Source organism: Bufo bufo, chromosome 2 (assembly GCF_905171765.1).
Source record: "Bufo bufo chromosome 2, aBufBuf1.1, whole genome shotgun sequence".
Taxonomy (NCBI): domain Eukaryota; kingdom Metazoa; phylum Chordata; class Amphibia; order Anura; family Bufonidae; genus Bufo; species Bufo bufo.
Window position 1 is genome coordinate 823435839 of NC_053390.1, and position 17036 is coordinate 823452874.

Below are 17036 nucleotides of genomic sequence, written 5' to 3' on the forward strand. Positions count from 1 at the left end.
CTGGTCTATGGTCCTGCTTTCTGTCCTCATACCTTGCTGGTTAATGCGCTCCAGTTCTTGCACTTCTTCCATGTAAGGCCTCATGCACACGACAGTTGTTTTTATCGGTCCGCAAAATGGGGTTCCGTTGTTTCGTGATCCGTGTCCGTTTTTGCTTCCGTGTGTCTTCCTTTATTTTGGAGGACCACCAGGAATGTAAAAAAAAGTCTAAGACAGGTTTGCCATGCAAATGATAGAAAAAAAAACGGACGCGGACGACAATCTTGTGTGCCTCCGCGTTTTTTAGCGGTCCCATTGACTTGAATGGGTCTGCGAACCGTTTTCCGTGGAAAAAATAGGACAGGTTATATTTTTTTGACGAACTGGAACCACGGATCACAGACGCAGATGGCAAAAGGTGCATTAGCCGAGTTTTCAACGGACCCATTGAAAATCAATGGGTCCGCAGAAAATCACGAAAAATGGCGCAACGGACATGGAGTAAAACAAAGTTTGTGTGCATGAGGCCTAAATGTGAGAAGTAGATTCCCTCTGCTCATGCACTTCTGACTGCTCCCTGATGACTGGAACATGTTTACCTGCTGCAGCAAACTCTCTCTCTTGTTATCTTGCTGCACCTCCTGTACCTCCTGCAGGTGAATAAAAGAGAATTGCTCCAACCTGATTCTTGATGAAGCTGAAGTACTCAACCCTAATGAAAGGAGGGGGGGGGGGCATGAAAGCACAATATATGGCTTTCATCTTTTCCCATTCTGCACTTACACTAAGGGTACAAGTACAGTTTAGCATTTAGTTAATCACTGGTACTCTTCACAGAAGAAATTATCCAGACCACATGGAAAAGTGAGCTGTTCACATAGTGCATTACTGCATGTGCGAAAGGCGACCCCCCAGGGGCGATCGGGTCTCAGTGTTTAGGAATGCCGAGTAGGGATGAGCGGACACGTGGATGTTCGGGTTCTCCGGTTTCAGCTGAACTTCGGGTCAAAGTTCAGGTTCGGGACCCGAACTTCACTCGAACTCGAACCCGAACCCCATTGAAGTCAATGCGGACCCGAACTTTGGTGCACTAAAATGGCTGCAAAATAGTCATAGTAAGGGCTAGAGGGCTGAAAAGGGAAGCAAAATGGGGGTAAGAGCAGGAAAATTGCCCTGCAAACAAATGTGGATAGGGAAATGGACTTAAAATACCATAGAATATTAAAAAATATAAAAAATAATAATCTTGAACTAGGAGACGGAGGTCAAAGTGGAGTAGGAGGTTGAGGATGTGGTAGACGTGGCGGTGTAGGTGAAGCGGCGGTAGAGGAAGAGGACATAGCCAAGACTGGTTTTGTTTTTTTTTGTTTTTCTTTACTTTGTTTACTTTTTATAAATTTGGGAAGGCCACAAAACATTGGAAAATGAAAAAGAGAACGCAAAGAAAAAAGTGCGCTGGAGTATAACCATGGCTGGGAGTGGCCGGTATACTTGTCTATTCAGCACAAGGTACGGACAAGACCTGTGGGATCCATGCCTAGTTTATTTTAATGAACGTGAGCTTGTCCATGTTGGCTTGTCTGTGATCACCCCCCCCTGCCGTGCTAAACACACGTTTGGACAATACACTAGCCGCAGGGCAGGCCAGTACCTCTAAGGCGTAAAGGGCAAGCTCAGGCCATGTGCCCAACTTAGAGACCCAGAAGTTGAATGGGGCAGACCCATCAGTTAGTACGTGTAGGCGTGTGCACACGAAATGTTCCACCATGTTGCTGAAATGCTGCCTCCTGCTAAGACATTCCGTATCAGCTGGTGGTGCTAGTTGTTGTGGCATTCTGACAAAGCTTTTCTACATTTCAGCCATGCTAACCCTCCCTTCTGAGGTGCTGGCGGTGCCCCAGCTGCTTTGGCAACTTCTTTCTTCTCCTCTGCCTTCGCCTTTTGCTTCCACTGAGCCCCCGCTGTCAGGTGGGAATGCCATCAGCAACGCGTCCACCAGTGTGCACTTGTACTCGCGCATATTCCGATCACGCTCCAGTGATGGAATAAATGACGGCACGTTGTACTTGTAGCGGGAAACCATCAGGGTGGCCACCCAGTAATCAGCACTGGTTAGAAAGTGGGCAACTCGGTGGTCAATGCACAGGCACTGCAGCATATAGTCGCTCGTGTGTACCAGTCTACCCTGAGCCAACGACAAGCTGTCCTCTGTAGGAGGTGTATCGTCTGTGTCCTGTATCCACCCAGCCATGCTCAAGTGATGCCCATGAGCTGCTTTGGGTGCCATCCTGCTGTGAACACGGTTTCTCCTCCTCATCATCCTCCTCCTCCTCGATATCCTGCAGAACAGTGTCCTTGTAAGCCGTGTACCGGGGTGGGCTCCCCAGGATACAGCGAAGTCACAGACAAGGAAAGCAACATTGAAATCAGCTTAATATGCAAGAATAGAAACTTTACTTAGGCAAAAAGTAATAACACAAGCATAACCAAAACAATACAAACATGCATAGAAAACCCTATATCCCGGACCCACAGTCAATGTCCCTGCCCACTGGACAGGCCTAGCTGATGGCGGACACAGCAGAGCCTGCAAGTCGTGCTGTGCCGCTACAGAAGACACCCCTAGCAGGTGGCAGATGTAGCAGAGCCTGCAAGTCAATAACTGCGCTGCAGTCCAGTACTGTAAAGCCTAGCAAAAACTCTATAATCCTAACTAACTAACTAATGCGAGGCCTAGGCTAGTCTCTGTTAGTTCAGGCGCCACACAATATATTACAATCAGTAACCAGGTATACTGACTTGCGTCCGTTCTGGGCCCGAGGATGCAGCCTACCAGAGATGGCCACCAACCTCTCAGCAACCGTGCGGCCTTGCTTGATGATGAGGCCTTCTGTCCACACACTGAACTGGTCTTCCTGGGACAACCTCTCTTTCAAAAGAGCTGGATTCAGTAAGGGTATAACAGCTACTCTCCTTCGTTTGAGTGTCCATTAACTGCCGGACATTTGCAGGCCAGGATGGAATCGGATTCAGTCCCTCACAGCACAATCCTTCCACCATGTCAGATCAACACTTCCTGGTTCACTCACAATCAGCAGCATGAGTCATCACCTACTTTACATATGCAAATCCCAGAGTGTGCTGGTTGTAGCTGCAAAACAGTGGCCTTTAGTGCCCGGAATGCCAAATGACAGTTTAAGTACAAACATTATGCAGAAATAGCTGTTTCACAATCTCACATACCACCCCACTAGAAGTTGTAACCCTCTGCAACTCTTCCCATACAAACTCATCCTGGGCATAGCGCTGTGGAGGCACACCAGCATTGGGCCTCGCTGACCTTCTCAGAATGGGGGCTTCATAAATACTGGGGACATCAGGCATATTTGACAATAGAGGAACTGTTGATTGCTCAGCATTGCATCTGGGTGGCAAACCTGCCACGGCCGGAACCTCTGTGGACACTTGAGCATGGACGACCCACCATTCCTCCTCTTCCTCATCTGAGCGACTTTCCTCCATACGATGAGCGTGAGGGGCACCCCCTCTACGCACACCAGCTCATCAAAATTGCAACGTCTCAACATATTACGGTGTAAGTTCCATGAGAGTTCCCCTGTCCCTACTGGCTCTACCTCATAGACCAGAATAGCGGGGTCTACCCTTCTCTTCACCGTGTATGGAACTGCCTCCCACCATCCATCCAACTTCCCTGACGGCCCCACAACCTTGTGGACCGCTCTCAGCCGGCGGCGGTGCTCCTGCACCCATGCGGTGGTATTTCTTGGTGGGGGCTCCATCGGGTTAGGCATGTGGAGATCTTCAGTCTCCCGTCCGGCTCGTCCAAACATGAGCATATGTGGAGAATATCCGGTGGTACTGTGTACTCTGTTATTATAGGCCCACATCAACTCAGGTAGGTATGCGGGCCACTGAGCTTTTTGACTGTCTTCCAGAGTCCGCAGCATCTGAAGCAAGGTGCGATTGAAGTGTTCGCACACCCCGTTTCCTTGTGGGTGATATGGAGTGGTTCAGGAGCGTTCAATCCCATACAGTTGGTACAGTTCATTCATTAGAGTACCCTGAAAGCATGCTCCCTGGTCAGAATGTATCCTCTGTGGACACCCGAACACCTGTATAAAGTGTTTACAAACAGCTTCGGCGGCCGACTCTGCGGTTTGGTCTCAGCCACCGCATACTTGCTAAAGTGATCTGTCATAACTAGACAGTACGAGTGTCCCGAGGTAGAATATCCGATCTGTACATAATCGATCATCAGAAGTTCTAGGGGCGCTGAGGTGCGGATGGTCTGCACAGGGGAGCGCTGTTCAGTACTCTTACTCAACCCACAGGATCTACACTTAAGACATGCCGCGGCCACCATGTCAGCCAGATCTGGACAGTATACCAGCCGTTGGAGCCACTTAAACGTTTTGTCGCTCCCAAAATGAGCTCCCTTTTCATGAGCTTCCCTGGCGGCCTCCGGTCCCAACGACATGGGAATGACAATCTGTCGGTACTGCAGCTCTGACTGTAAGTATATGATCCGGCACAGGAGGCCCTGGGTAATTGTCAGTTTGTCCCACTGCCTTAACAACTTCTGACCCTCTGGGGTCAGGAGGGCTCGTTCTTCTGTCCGAGGCCAGATCTTGCTCCGAACCCATTCTTTCACTTTCCACAAATCCCGGCAGCTATCCTGGACTCTCTCCCAGTCAGTCAACGTTTTCCCCAGCACCAGCGTCATTTCAAACGCCACCCCACTTGAATGTGCCACATCCAGGAACAGAGGTAAGCGACCAAGGTCAGGAGTTTCAGTATCCTCTAACTCCTCATCGGCTCTCTGAGTCGACTGTCCTACTGGAACTTGAGAGATTGCCTCTGCGTTGCCGTTCTCACTACCAGACCGGAACTTGATGCAGTATTGGTACTTAGAGAGGCGGGCCAACCATCTTTGCTCGAGTGCGCCGAGCTTGGCATTCTTCAGGTGTGCCAATGGGTTGTTGTCCGTCATCACGGTCACTTCTGCACCAGTCAGATATTCTGCAAACCTTTCGGTCATGTCCCACACCACTGCCAGTAGTTCCAGTTTAAAGGAGCTATAGTTATCAGGGTTGCGTTCTGACTCTCTTAGGGACCGACTCCCATAGGCGATGACTCTCTCCCGTCCATCCTGGACTTGGGACAATACGGCCCCCAGACCATGTAGGCTTCCATCAGTATACAGTAGGAATGGAGTATCAAACCGCGTGTAAGCCAGGATCGGGGAATTGGTCAGCGCCTCTTTCAAAGGCCTCTTGTTGCCGGGGCCCCCAGTTGACGGGCGTTTCTTCGGGCCCCCAGCCGTGCCTCTTAGCAACTCGTTTAACGGGCCCACCAGATGGGCGAATTTGGGTATTAATCTCCTGTAGTAGCCGTCCAGTCCCACGAACGCCCTTACCTCCCATAGCGTACTTGGCAGCGGCCACTTCTGAACAGCCTCCACCTTGTTGGGGGCCGGTTTTATCCCCTCCTGGGTGACCACATGTCCTAAGTACTCTATCTGCTCTCGGAACAGCTGGCATTTCTTTGGCTTGATCTTGAGCCCATGGTCTCGTAGCTGTCCCAAGACTTGTCGCAGCTTCTGGAGGTGATCTTCAAAGGAAGCCCCGAACACTACTATGTCATCCAGGTATATCAATACTGATTCGAAGTTAAGGTCCCCCAGACAGTGTTCCATCAATCGCTGGAATGCCCCCGGAGCATTGGAGAGGCCGTTTTGGCTTTGTCCTTCTGGGCCATCGGAACCTGCCAGTACCCACTAGCCAGGTCAAGAGTTGAGAAGAACTTTGCTTGGCTTAGGGCTGATAATGATGCCGGGTAGGCATCCCGGACTGTCTGAGCATTCAGCTTCGATAATCCACGAAGAACTGGAGACTCCCGTCTTTCTTCCGCACCAAGACTACCGGAGCAGCCCACGGACTTTGACTCTCCTGGATCACCTGGTTCTCCAACATGCTGGCCACCATATTTTTCACTTCCTGATACATCTTAGGTGGGATCTGCCAGTAGCAGCATCGCCGGTTGGGATTTCATGTTTGATGGCAGTAGCACACCCAAAGTCCTCATCATATCTTGAGAAGGCCTCCTGAAATTCCCAGAGGGTGTCTTCCAGCAGCTTTTGTTCCCCTGGGGTCAGTGTTCTGCAGTCGACCCCCATACGGGCCATGATCCCTCAACCGTTCGACTCTGCTGTCGGGGTTTCCCTTGAATGAATCTCCACAGCATAGGTCCAGGCTGATCTCCTATCCGGCTGCAGCGTAAAGCCCCTTCATCGAGCGATACCCCCTTCGGACACATAAACTTTGGCCAGCAGGGTGTTTGCGGGGACGGTTAACTCGCAATCCTCAACATTACAGCAGCGTATAGGCACACATCCGTCTTTCACAACGGCAAGGGCCCGGGCTACCAGTGGGCGAATCTGCGTTTCTTCTTGATAAGCGGGCTCAATCAGGACCTCTAGTCCATTCAGTCGTCGTCCAGCCCCCACTGGCAGCATCAATATTCGCTCCTGTCGAGGTGGGATCTTCAACGGAGTCCTCCGTAGCACCCTTACGTCTCCAACGGCCCGTCCGGACAGGTTACTCTTTTGCAGGCTACAGCTCCTCACCATTTGTTGTAAGACCTTCTGGGTAGGCCAGGGTGCGGTGGCCCGTTGCCAGTACTTCGGCCCTTCCTTGGCATAGAGTTGATGATCTAGGTCTCTCAGTATATTCATGCCTAGGGTCACGTCCATTCCTTTCCGGGACGAATAGTCACCAGCACGACCCCTTTCTTGCCGATGTCTTGCCCAAACAGTCGGACTCGCATCCAGACTATCCCTCGAACATCCATCTCTGTATTATTGGCAGCCGTCAGCCTGATGACGCTCACGTCTTCGGGCTCTATCATATGCCCGAAGTGCCTCTCGAAGAACTCCAAAGGCATTAGAGTGCATTCTGACCCTGTATAAACTAGGCAGCAAACCTTTCGGCCTTCCAACTCGGCTTCTAATACGGGGCTGCTGGCATACAGATCACGTTCTTCACGCAAAGGGCTTAACTTCTGGTGCACCGCTGCAGGACGCCCAGCTACTGCAGCGGTCAGAAGTTTAACGTCGGCTCAGACGCTACCTGTTCTGGGCACTCTCTGGCCATATGGCCGTACTTTCGGCAAACCCAACAGAGGGGCCCTCTTCTGCCCGGCCCCCTCACCGGGGTTGTTCTGGGTGGAGTGGCACGAGGTGCGAGGACAGTTTCCGGAGGCTGGGACGGTTCTGGCTTCATCTGCGACACTTCCAGCCAAAGCTCTTTCAATTCCGCCCGCAGGGCCTGGACCACATCCTTTAAGGACTCTGATTCTTCAGATCCCGGCCGGTCCCTTGTAACATGCGCGCTATTCACTACTCTCGCTGCCGTAGGTATGGGCTCTTGCTCTCTCTCTACGGCGGCTATGTAAACGCTGTATAATGTTATATCGGCCATTGTTCGGGTAATCTCTTGTAATTTATCTTGTAGTAATTTATTGGAGAGCCCCACTATGAACTGATCTCGTAGAAGCCGGTCCACCTCCCGGAAGTCGCCCATAGCCTCAGGGTCTCGTCGTTGTATCTCATTCAGTGTCTCCTGTAGTGAATTGGAATATTGCATCAGGGTCTCGCCCTCTCGCTGGGGTCGGTTAAAGAAGTGACTCCGTAACTGTAACATTTTGGCCCGCCCCCTTGGGCTCTCTCTAGCAGGGAGAATATCTTCTTTAGGGTATCTCTCTCAGAGTCAGGCCTTACCATCACTGTCTGCCTGACGTCACCCTCTAGGGCTCCCAATGCAACCTCGGCCCGCAGTTCGGGGGTCAGGTTACACATTTTAACCGCACTTCGCACCCTTTCAGTCCAGTCCTGCAATGTCATGTTGTTGCCGTCATACTTTGGCAGATGACGCAGCAGTGCCCCTACAGGGATGTATCCTACTGGGGTAGCCATATTGTTGGGGAAAAGCTGGACTTGCGCCTATGCACCATGGGCTGGGTCCTGATCCGGCACCACTGGCGCCGGGGGACGATCTCCCGCCGCGTTTCTGTCCATAACGGTCGCTGTATCCTGCCGACTACGCCAAGTTGTAAGCCGTGTACCGGTGTGGGCTCCTCAGGATACAGCGAAGTCACAGACAAGGAAAGCGACACTGACACCAGCTTAATATGCAAGAGCAGAAACTTTAATTAGGCAAAAAGTAATAACACAAGCATAACCAAAACAATACAAACATGCATAGAAAATGCTATATCCCGGACCCACAGTCAATGTCCCTGCCCACTGGACAGGCCTAGCCGATGGCGGACACAGCAGAGCCTGCAAGTCGTGCTGTGCCTCTACAGAAGACACCCCGAGCAGGTGGGAGACGCAGCAGAGCCTGCAAGTCAATAACTGCGCTGCAGTCCAGTACAGTAAAGCCTAGCAAAAACGCTATAATCCTAACTAACTAACTAATGCGAGGCCTAGGCTAGTCTCTGTTAGTTCAGGCGCTACACAATATATTACAATCAGTAACCAGGTGTACTGACTTGCGTCCGTTCTGGGCCCGAGGATGCAGCCTACCAGAGATGGCTACCAACCTCTCAGAAACCGTGCGGCCTTGCTTGATAATGAGGCCTTCTGTTCACACACTGAACTGGTCTTCCTGGGACAACCTCTCTTTCAAAAGAGCTGGATTCAGTAAGGGTATAACAGCTACTCTCCGTCTTTTGAGTGTCCATTAACTGCCGGACATCTGCAAGCCAGGATGGAATCGGATTCAGTCCCTCACAGCACAATCCTTCCACCATGTCAGATCAACACTTCCTGGTTCACTCACAAGCAGCAGCATGAGTCATCACCTACTTTACATATGAAAATCCCAGAGTGTGCTGGTTGTAGCTGCAAAACAGTGGCCTCTAGTGCCCGGAATGCCAAATGACAGTTTAAGTACAAACATTATGCAGAAATAGCTGTTTCACAATCTCACATCCTGGCTGGACAGTTGTGTACCTGGCCTATGTTGGTGCAGGAAACCACCCTCACAGCCACTTGTGAATGACTGGCCTGATAACCGTGGAAATAATCCCTCTTCCTCCTCCTCTTCCTTCTGTGCCACATCCTCTTCCATCATCGCCCAAAACGTTTTTTTCAAAGAGACATAGAAGTTTGATAGTAACGCTGAGGATGGAGTCATCGGCACTGGCCATGTTGGTGGAGTACTCTAAACAGCGCAACACGACACACCCATACAATAGCGTTGGTGGTGAACCTCAGGCTCAGCCGCCACTGCAATTACCCAGTGTGCAGTTAGGGAGATATAGCGTACCTGCCCGTGCTTATTGGTCCACGTATCTGTGGTTTTGTGGCCCTTGCCACAGATGGCGTTGTGCAGTGCACACCTCATTTTGTCCACCACTTGGTTGTGCAGGGCAGAGATGGCTCGCTTGGAAAAGTAGTGGCGGCTGGGAACCACGTACTGTGGGACAGCCACCACCATAAGGTTTTTAAGTGTCTGTCTTCACCAGACGGAATGACAGCATTTCAAAGGCCAGGTTTTGAAATTCTGGCATTCAGGGCCAGGGATCGGTGGTGGGTAGGGGTGTACTTCCTCTTTCTCTCCAGTGTTTGGGGGATGGACAGCTGAACGCTTCCATGGGACAATATGGAGATGCTTGTTGACGATGGTGGAGATGGTGGTGTTGTTGCCACATTCTCTGTTTGCGGTGTGGCAGGTGCCACTGTCACTTCAGAGGGGGAGGAAGAGGCAGAGACTGCAGCAGAAGAGGGAGCAGGAGGAGCCTGAGATCTTTTGTGGTTTTTGAGGTGTCTACTCCACTGCAGCTCGTGCTTTGCATTTAGATGCCTGGTGATGCTGGTGGTGCTCAGGTTTAGAACATTTATTCCTCGCTTCAGGCTCCGATTGCACAGTGTGCAAACCACTCACGTCTTGTCATCAGCACATTGTATGAAGAACTGCCACGCCAGGGAACTCCTTGGAGTTGGGTTTGGTGTGCTCGGTGCTTGGGTGCGGTGGGCAATAGCAGGCGTACTGGCTAGGGGACGGCCACTCTGCTTTTGCATCCTGCTCCCTCTTTTGCTGTGTGGCTGGCTGTCACTCGCATTACCTTGATTCCATGTGGGGTCTAGGACCTCATCATCCTCCACATCATCTTCCACCCACTCCTCACCCCTGACCTCCTTGCTGGTCTCACACTGCAGAAAGACGCAGCAGTTGGCACCTGTGTTTCGTCTTTATCAGAGACGTGCTGCGGTGGTCCTCCTATGTCCACATCCTGAAACATAAGTGGATGGGTATCAGTGCACTCAATCTCTTCCAATTCTGGGGCAGGGCTAGGTGGATGGCCCACGGAAACCCTGCCAGCAGAGTCATCAAAAAGTATAGGAGACTGCTGCATGACTTGGGGCTCAGACTAGTTGCCTGATTTGCAAGGGGGTGAGGTGAAAGACTGATGGACATGGGCTGCAGGTGTCAACTCTGCACTTTCAGCAGGGGAATGGGTGGGAGACAATGTGAAGGAACTGGAGGCACTGTCAGCCACCCAATCTACTACCGCCTCTACTTGTTCTGGCTTCACCATTCGTACACCGGTTATTCGGGCCTACAAAATAACACTAAACATTCTGTCGCCAAAGTGCACCTGAGGAAAGTGTTTCATTTGGGCATATACCTGGCACAGATCGACCACGTCCTCTCCCTGCAACAGGAGCTCCATCAACCCCATCAGCACCATGACCAGGGCCACGTCCCTTATTTGATGCTCTCTTCATTATTTGAGATAACACACTAAACTAACAGACAGATTAACTATATTAATTTTCCTGTCACGTAAGCAGTGCAGGTGTACCTCACACCAAAAATGGGTACATGTCACCCACGATCTAAAAGACGGATTAACTATATTAATTTACCTGTCACGGATGCAGTGCAGGTGTACCTCACACCAAAAATGGGTATATGTCACCCACCGAACTAAAAGACAGATTAACTATTATATTTTTGTGTCAGAGGTACAAAGATGGTGCACTGAACCCACAAAAAAAATCGCTATAGGTCACCCACAGAATAAATAGCCAATTGAGATTCCTAACACTCTCCATCACTTCAGCTGCCTGCTTCCTAATGATGGACGAACATTGGCCGGGACGATTTGTGAACGCGATCAAATGTTCGTGAACCGCGAGTTCGCGGCGGGCCCCATTCACTTTAATGGCAGTCAAACCTGAAAAACCTTTAGGTCATATTTACAGCCACCAAATACTTACTAGAAGTGCACAAATCGTCCCACAACATGGACAGTGACATACCAGAGGGGGATTAATGCCAAGAATTCCCACAAAAAATATGTATTTAAATCAGGGGCCATTTTTATGTGTCTTAAAGGGAAACTGTCAAAAATGTGGCCTGCTGGTGCCTAGAATTTTTTTATTTTAGGCCCCATGGGAGTACAGGCCCCAAACATTAGGCATTCACCGGACAGAAAACATCAAGTGATTATGTGGCTGTAGGTATATTAGACGATCAATGGATAACAATTTTACTGAAGGCCAGTGGACTCCAGGCCCCAAAAATTATTCATTCACTGGATAGAAAACATCAAGTGATTATGTAGCTGGAGGTACATTAGGCGGTCACCATATAACAATTTTACTGTTGGCCAGTTAGATTACAGGCCCCAAAAATTATGCATTCACCGTACAGAAAAGATCAAGTAATTATGTTACTGGAGGTATATTAGAAGGTCATTGGATAACAATTTTAATGTTGGCCAGTTTTTTGGGGGGCAATTGGTATATCACACCAGTTGCAATTAGTTGTTTCAATAGCAAAAATGTGGGGGATTCAGTCAGCACAACCCTATATGCAGGTGCACATCGCTATGGCGAAATACATATACAAAGAAAAGAACACAAATGCAATAGCACTCTGCAACCAGCACTCCGCCCTGCCTCCATGCTGGATGTTGAATGAGGCACTGGTGTACATTTTGGCCAAAGCGTAATAAGCCACTCACCACATCAAGGTCGCCTCTATGAGTGGTCCCTAACACTAGTTCCTACCTGTGTATGGGCCATGACAGCCACACAAAGTCCAGGGAGCGCAGGCACAGCATGAACGCCAGGCACACTCTGCTTTTAACCCCGTCTGGTGCCGTTACAGCTTTCATCGGATCCAGGGATGCAAGTACCAACATGCATGCTGAGCCCACCATATACTTGGTTGCAGAGTGCTATTGCATTTGTGTTCTTTTCTTTGTTCCAATAGCGTTTGTCCCTCTGTGTAGCTGCAGTATCTCAGCAGAACCGCACACAACTGCTGCACAATACAAATGCACTATATAGAAATTATATTATAGGTATATCACACCCCTGCCTCAATCAGTTTTTTTGGGGGGCAACTGGTATATCACACCAGTTGCAATTAGTTGTTCCAATAGCGTTTGTCCCTCTGTATAGCTGCGGTATCTCAGCAGAAGTGAACACAATTGCTGCACAATACAAATGCACTATAATATAATTTCTATGTTAGAAAGTATATTATAAGTATATCACACCGCTCAGTAAGTCACACCTATTGATAGCACACCTATACCAGTCCTTAAAAGGACTTTTTTGGCCCTATTAGCTAGCGATTTGTGTCCCTAACAGTCTGTGCCTGCTCCACACAGCAACCTCTCCCTACACTGGCAAAAGACTGAATGTAAAATGGCGGCAAGATCGGGTTTATTTATAGTTTAGGGGGTATGTCCATGTGCTGAAACGTCTCAATTGGCTTTCCTGTCCCTCTTGATGAATATGTCATGGGTCAAAGTTCGGCGCAATGCAAAAGAATATGACGCCGGCAGACATTGCCATATGTTCGCATGTTCAGCGAGTCGCGAATGAGCAAAGTTTGCAGCAAAACGACCGCTGGGCGAGCCGCAAGGCCATCACTACTACTCAGAGCTGATGGACGGTGCTACACGTGATCCAGCCTGTATAGAGGCTGTGTCACATGATGCACCAGCCAATCACAGCCATGTCATTACTAGGCATGGCTTTGATGGCTTCTAAGTGCCCACAGCTTAAAAGCTTGTTGATTGGCTGCCCTGCAGCCTTTCAACAAGCATTGTTAAATGCCCGAACACCAAACTCAAACCTAAGCTTTTGCTGCAAAGTTCGGGTTCGGGTACCCGAACTCACAAAGTTCGGTACGGACTCAAACCTTGCAGTTAGATTTCGCTCAGCACTTATGCTGTGTAGTGTATTGTGGCCCTAATTGTGCTCCTACCTGGATACTGTCTCTTCCTGGGTTTAGGATCCATAACGACAAATGAGTTGTACCGTAGTTGATGGAGTAAGTAGAGTCCAGACTTGGTAAAGTTCAACGGTTTTCACTTGAATAAACTTGCAATAAATGGGTCTCATCCAAACAATATTTGATCTTTCTCTTGGCTCCAGAAGGCTAAGGGTAAACTGGCAGGGAGACTTGAATACTTTGCTTTATCTCTGTGCTGCTAATCTCTGGATTCAGTCTGTTCCCCACCACCACCACCACACTGCTCCATGTTGTCTGGTCTCTTTCCAACCCAACTCAATGACAGTTTCCTGCAACTGCTCCCTTGGTGGTAAGCAGGTCTGTCCTGTCTTCATACACGTTCACACAGTGTGCAGTCTGACATTCAGCATGAACCATTCCTGTCTTCCAAATAAGAGGACTGTTTTCTGTAGTCTAATTTGTCTATTGGTCAACAGGATTGTGATCAATTGTTTGATTGGTAAAACTACAAGAATACTGTCACGGCCACGGTTTTGGCCGTGACTCCTTGGGAGCCGCATACTGTTGCCCGCGGTTTTGTGTTGTAGTTTCAACCGCAGCTTGAGGCATAATGTAGTTGGCCTCAGGTGCGGTTGCCGCGGACAACAGCTATGTGTGCGGTTTCCTAGGAGTTGTGTGTATGTATGCACTTTTGTATGTCGGTGTGCACTCACTGTTTTGTGTGGTGTACACTTACATCTTCTCCTCACTGTGGTTGCCCGTGGCAACGTTTGGTTGCATGGTGTACATGTGGTGGCAGTGTCCCGGCCTTCGGGCTGACTCCCAGGACATGGTGGCCACCCATGTCGTTGCCTGCGGCAACAGCCACAGTGTGTTTCTTAGTTGGACACTTTCCCTTTTTATTTATGTTTCCCTTCCCTGGTGTTGGAAGGGTTAACCTCCTTCCTAGTGTGTGTGTGCACTGGGTGTGTCTGACTGTGGGTGTGGCTTCCTGGCCTATATAGCCTCGCTGTTAGCATGGCTCAGTGGGTTGTTTCAGCCATGCTTGCTGGAGCAGCCTCCTGTGTTATTATCTGCCTGTGAGAGCCACCCCTGTGGTCATAAAGAAAATGTCACTTTATGTTTTATGTCATGTTGTGTGAGATGTCCATCTGATGTTCTGTTGGGTCCTTCCTGCGTTTGGTTTGTGCAGCTAATGGTTCTGGATTCTGTGTGTTCTCAGGGATCCAGTCAGCAAGGCTGTGGCAGGTTGGTTGAACTACTTAGTTCACCTGCCATTTCCGTTAGTCTGTTTTGGTTCCCCTTTTTCCCAACAGCTTGGCCAGTGAGACTCCTGCTCCTCCGCGCCTAGGAGGAGTAGGTAGCCTTACCCTGACTCCTAGCGCAGGGACCGGACGGAGGGTGAGTTAGGGATCCGAGGTTCCTGCGCATGGGTCCTCCTACCTTTAAGGTCGGCCCATGCAGTTAGGAGTTAGGGTCAGGGTAGGGACGCTGTTAGGAGGTGACCTGCTCCCTATCCTGTTCTCCTGGCCGAGTAGGCCAACAGCATCTGGCATCGCACGGCTGAGGATTTCCCCCATCTTCAGCCGTGACAAATACAAATGACATGTATAAGAATAAAGCATACAAGATAACATGTACAGCAAAAAGCATAGAACAACATGTAGTACAACATTTCATTAACTCTTAGCACATGTCCCAAAATGGCTGCCTGAACATAGAATTGCATAGCTACCATCTAACAGCTACAACGTGTTCCCAGAGTAATACTACAGCTAACTACACATCATTCCCCTCACCGGATATACTTATAAAAAGGATGGTGGAGTTTAAGAAGGAGAGCTGCAAGGAACAGCTCTGCTAATGTCATGTAAAATGGAGGCTGGGATTCTGTTTCCCAGAATGCCTTGCACTACCCACAATGCTTAGCACCTCCCATTAAAGCCATAATCTTTATTAAGAAGAAAACAAAGTGTAGTACATTTTTAAGACCGCTAGATGGTGCTGTTACCTAACTAATCACTAAAGAAATACTAAACTTCTGCAGAAAGAATTAGAAATGATTCTGAACCTTTGCTGGGGCAGAACAAGGTCTAGCCCACTATTGCCCAAAAGGGGGGAGAATGGAATAGTAAGTACATTTCTATCTACAGATACTCTCTGGCAGATACACTGGCCCCTGCTGGGGAACCAGGCACAGTATATGTAATAACAGTTTTTGCATATGACAAACAGACACTTTGCTGGTGGTGGTACAGTTGTGCAAACCATTACAATGGTGACAAACAGGTTAGCAATAGGAATGTATGAGTGGTAGTGTCCCTCTGGACCTCTACACATGGCTGTGATGCTACATACTCTATGCCTATAAGTTGATGGGGTCCAGTGCCAAGGCAGTTTGGACACACAGCAGGGGCGCGGAAGAGATAACTTTTTGTCATTACTAGTGTTGAACAAATCAAACTCCATAAAGGGGAATTTAATCTCAATTTGATGGAAAATTTGATTCGCCGCAAAGCCGATATTCCTAGCGCTTCATAGTAACAAATCGATTTAACTTGAAATGGTATATAAAAAAAAATGTTAAAAAATCATACTTACCTTATCCACCATCAGATGCCTTGATCATGTATGAATGCGGTATCTGAGGGGCACAATGACGGCAATCGCCACTCTCTAGCATTGCACCAAGTACAAAGAAATGCTCTTTGCGACAAAGTAATTAGTCAGGCAATTACCCTCTGGGTTTCTGCTCTGCTCCCCATTGCCCTGTGCTGCATTATGCAGGGAAAGGGCTCTTTTGTTTACATTCTTGCACTGCTAGGTGGAGGCAGGCACCTACAAAAAAATACTCTTTTTTCTCATTTGAATACAGAGACAGCTGTTTTTTCCCCAAAAAACCTCAGGTTTATACTACAGTCCCTGACAAAAGTCTTGTCGCTTCTCTATTTTGTAGAAACTCCTTCTATTAACCTGACTTTGAATTAATCAATTGGTGTTAGAAATAGCTCATATGAAAAGCTAAAGCCCTCCCAAATGATGTTTAATGCACTGAAATAAATTAGTTTCACTGAAAAAAGATTTATCATTTAATCAAGACAGAAAGGTCAAATTTTGGCAAGACAAAAGTTTTGTCGCCTATACAAAAATTGAACAACTTTACTGCAAATCCAAAAATACGTCAGCAAATTAAGTAGTGGTGCTGTGAGATCCAAATTGAATATCTTGTGTGACTTCCATGAGCTTGCAGGACAGCATCCATGCAGTTTGGCAAGGATTCATACAATTTATTGATGAAGTCATCAGGAATAGCAAAGAAAACAGTCTTGCATGCCTCCCAGAGTTCATCAATATTCTTTGGTTTCGTCTTCCATGCTTCCTCTTTCATCCTACACCACATATGCTCAATGATGTTCATGTCTGGTGACTGGGCTGGTCAATCCTGGAGCATCTTGATCTTCTTCGCCTTAAGGAACTTTGATGTGGAAATGGAAGTATGTGATGGAGCACCATCCTGCTGCAGAATTTGGCCTTTTTTATGGTTGAGAATATAAGAAGTAGCTAAGATTTCTTGGTATTTTAGACTATTGATGTTGCCTTCCACCCTGCAGATCCCTTGCACACCCCCATACTGGATGTAACCCCAGACCATGATTTTGCCTCCACCAAACTTCACTGTTTTCTGTGTAAATCTCTGCTCCATGCGGGTTCCAGTTGGTCTCCTGCAATATTTGCGACGACTGTGGTGTAATTTAA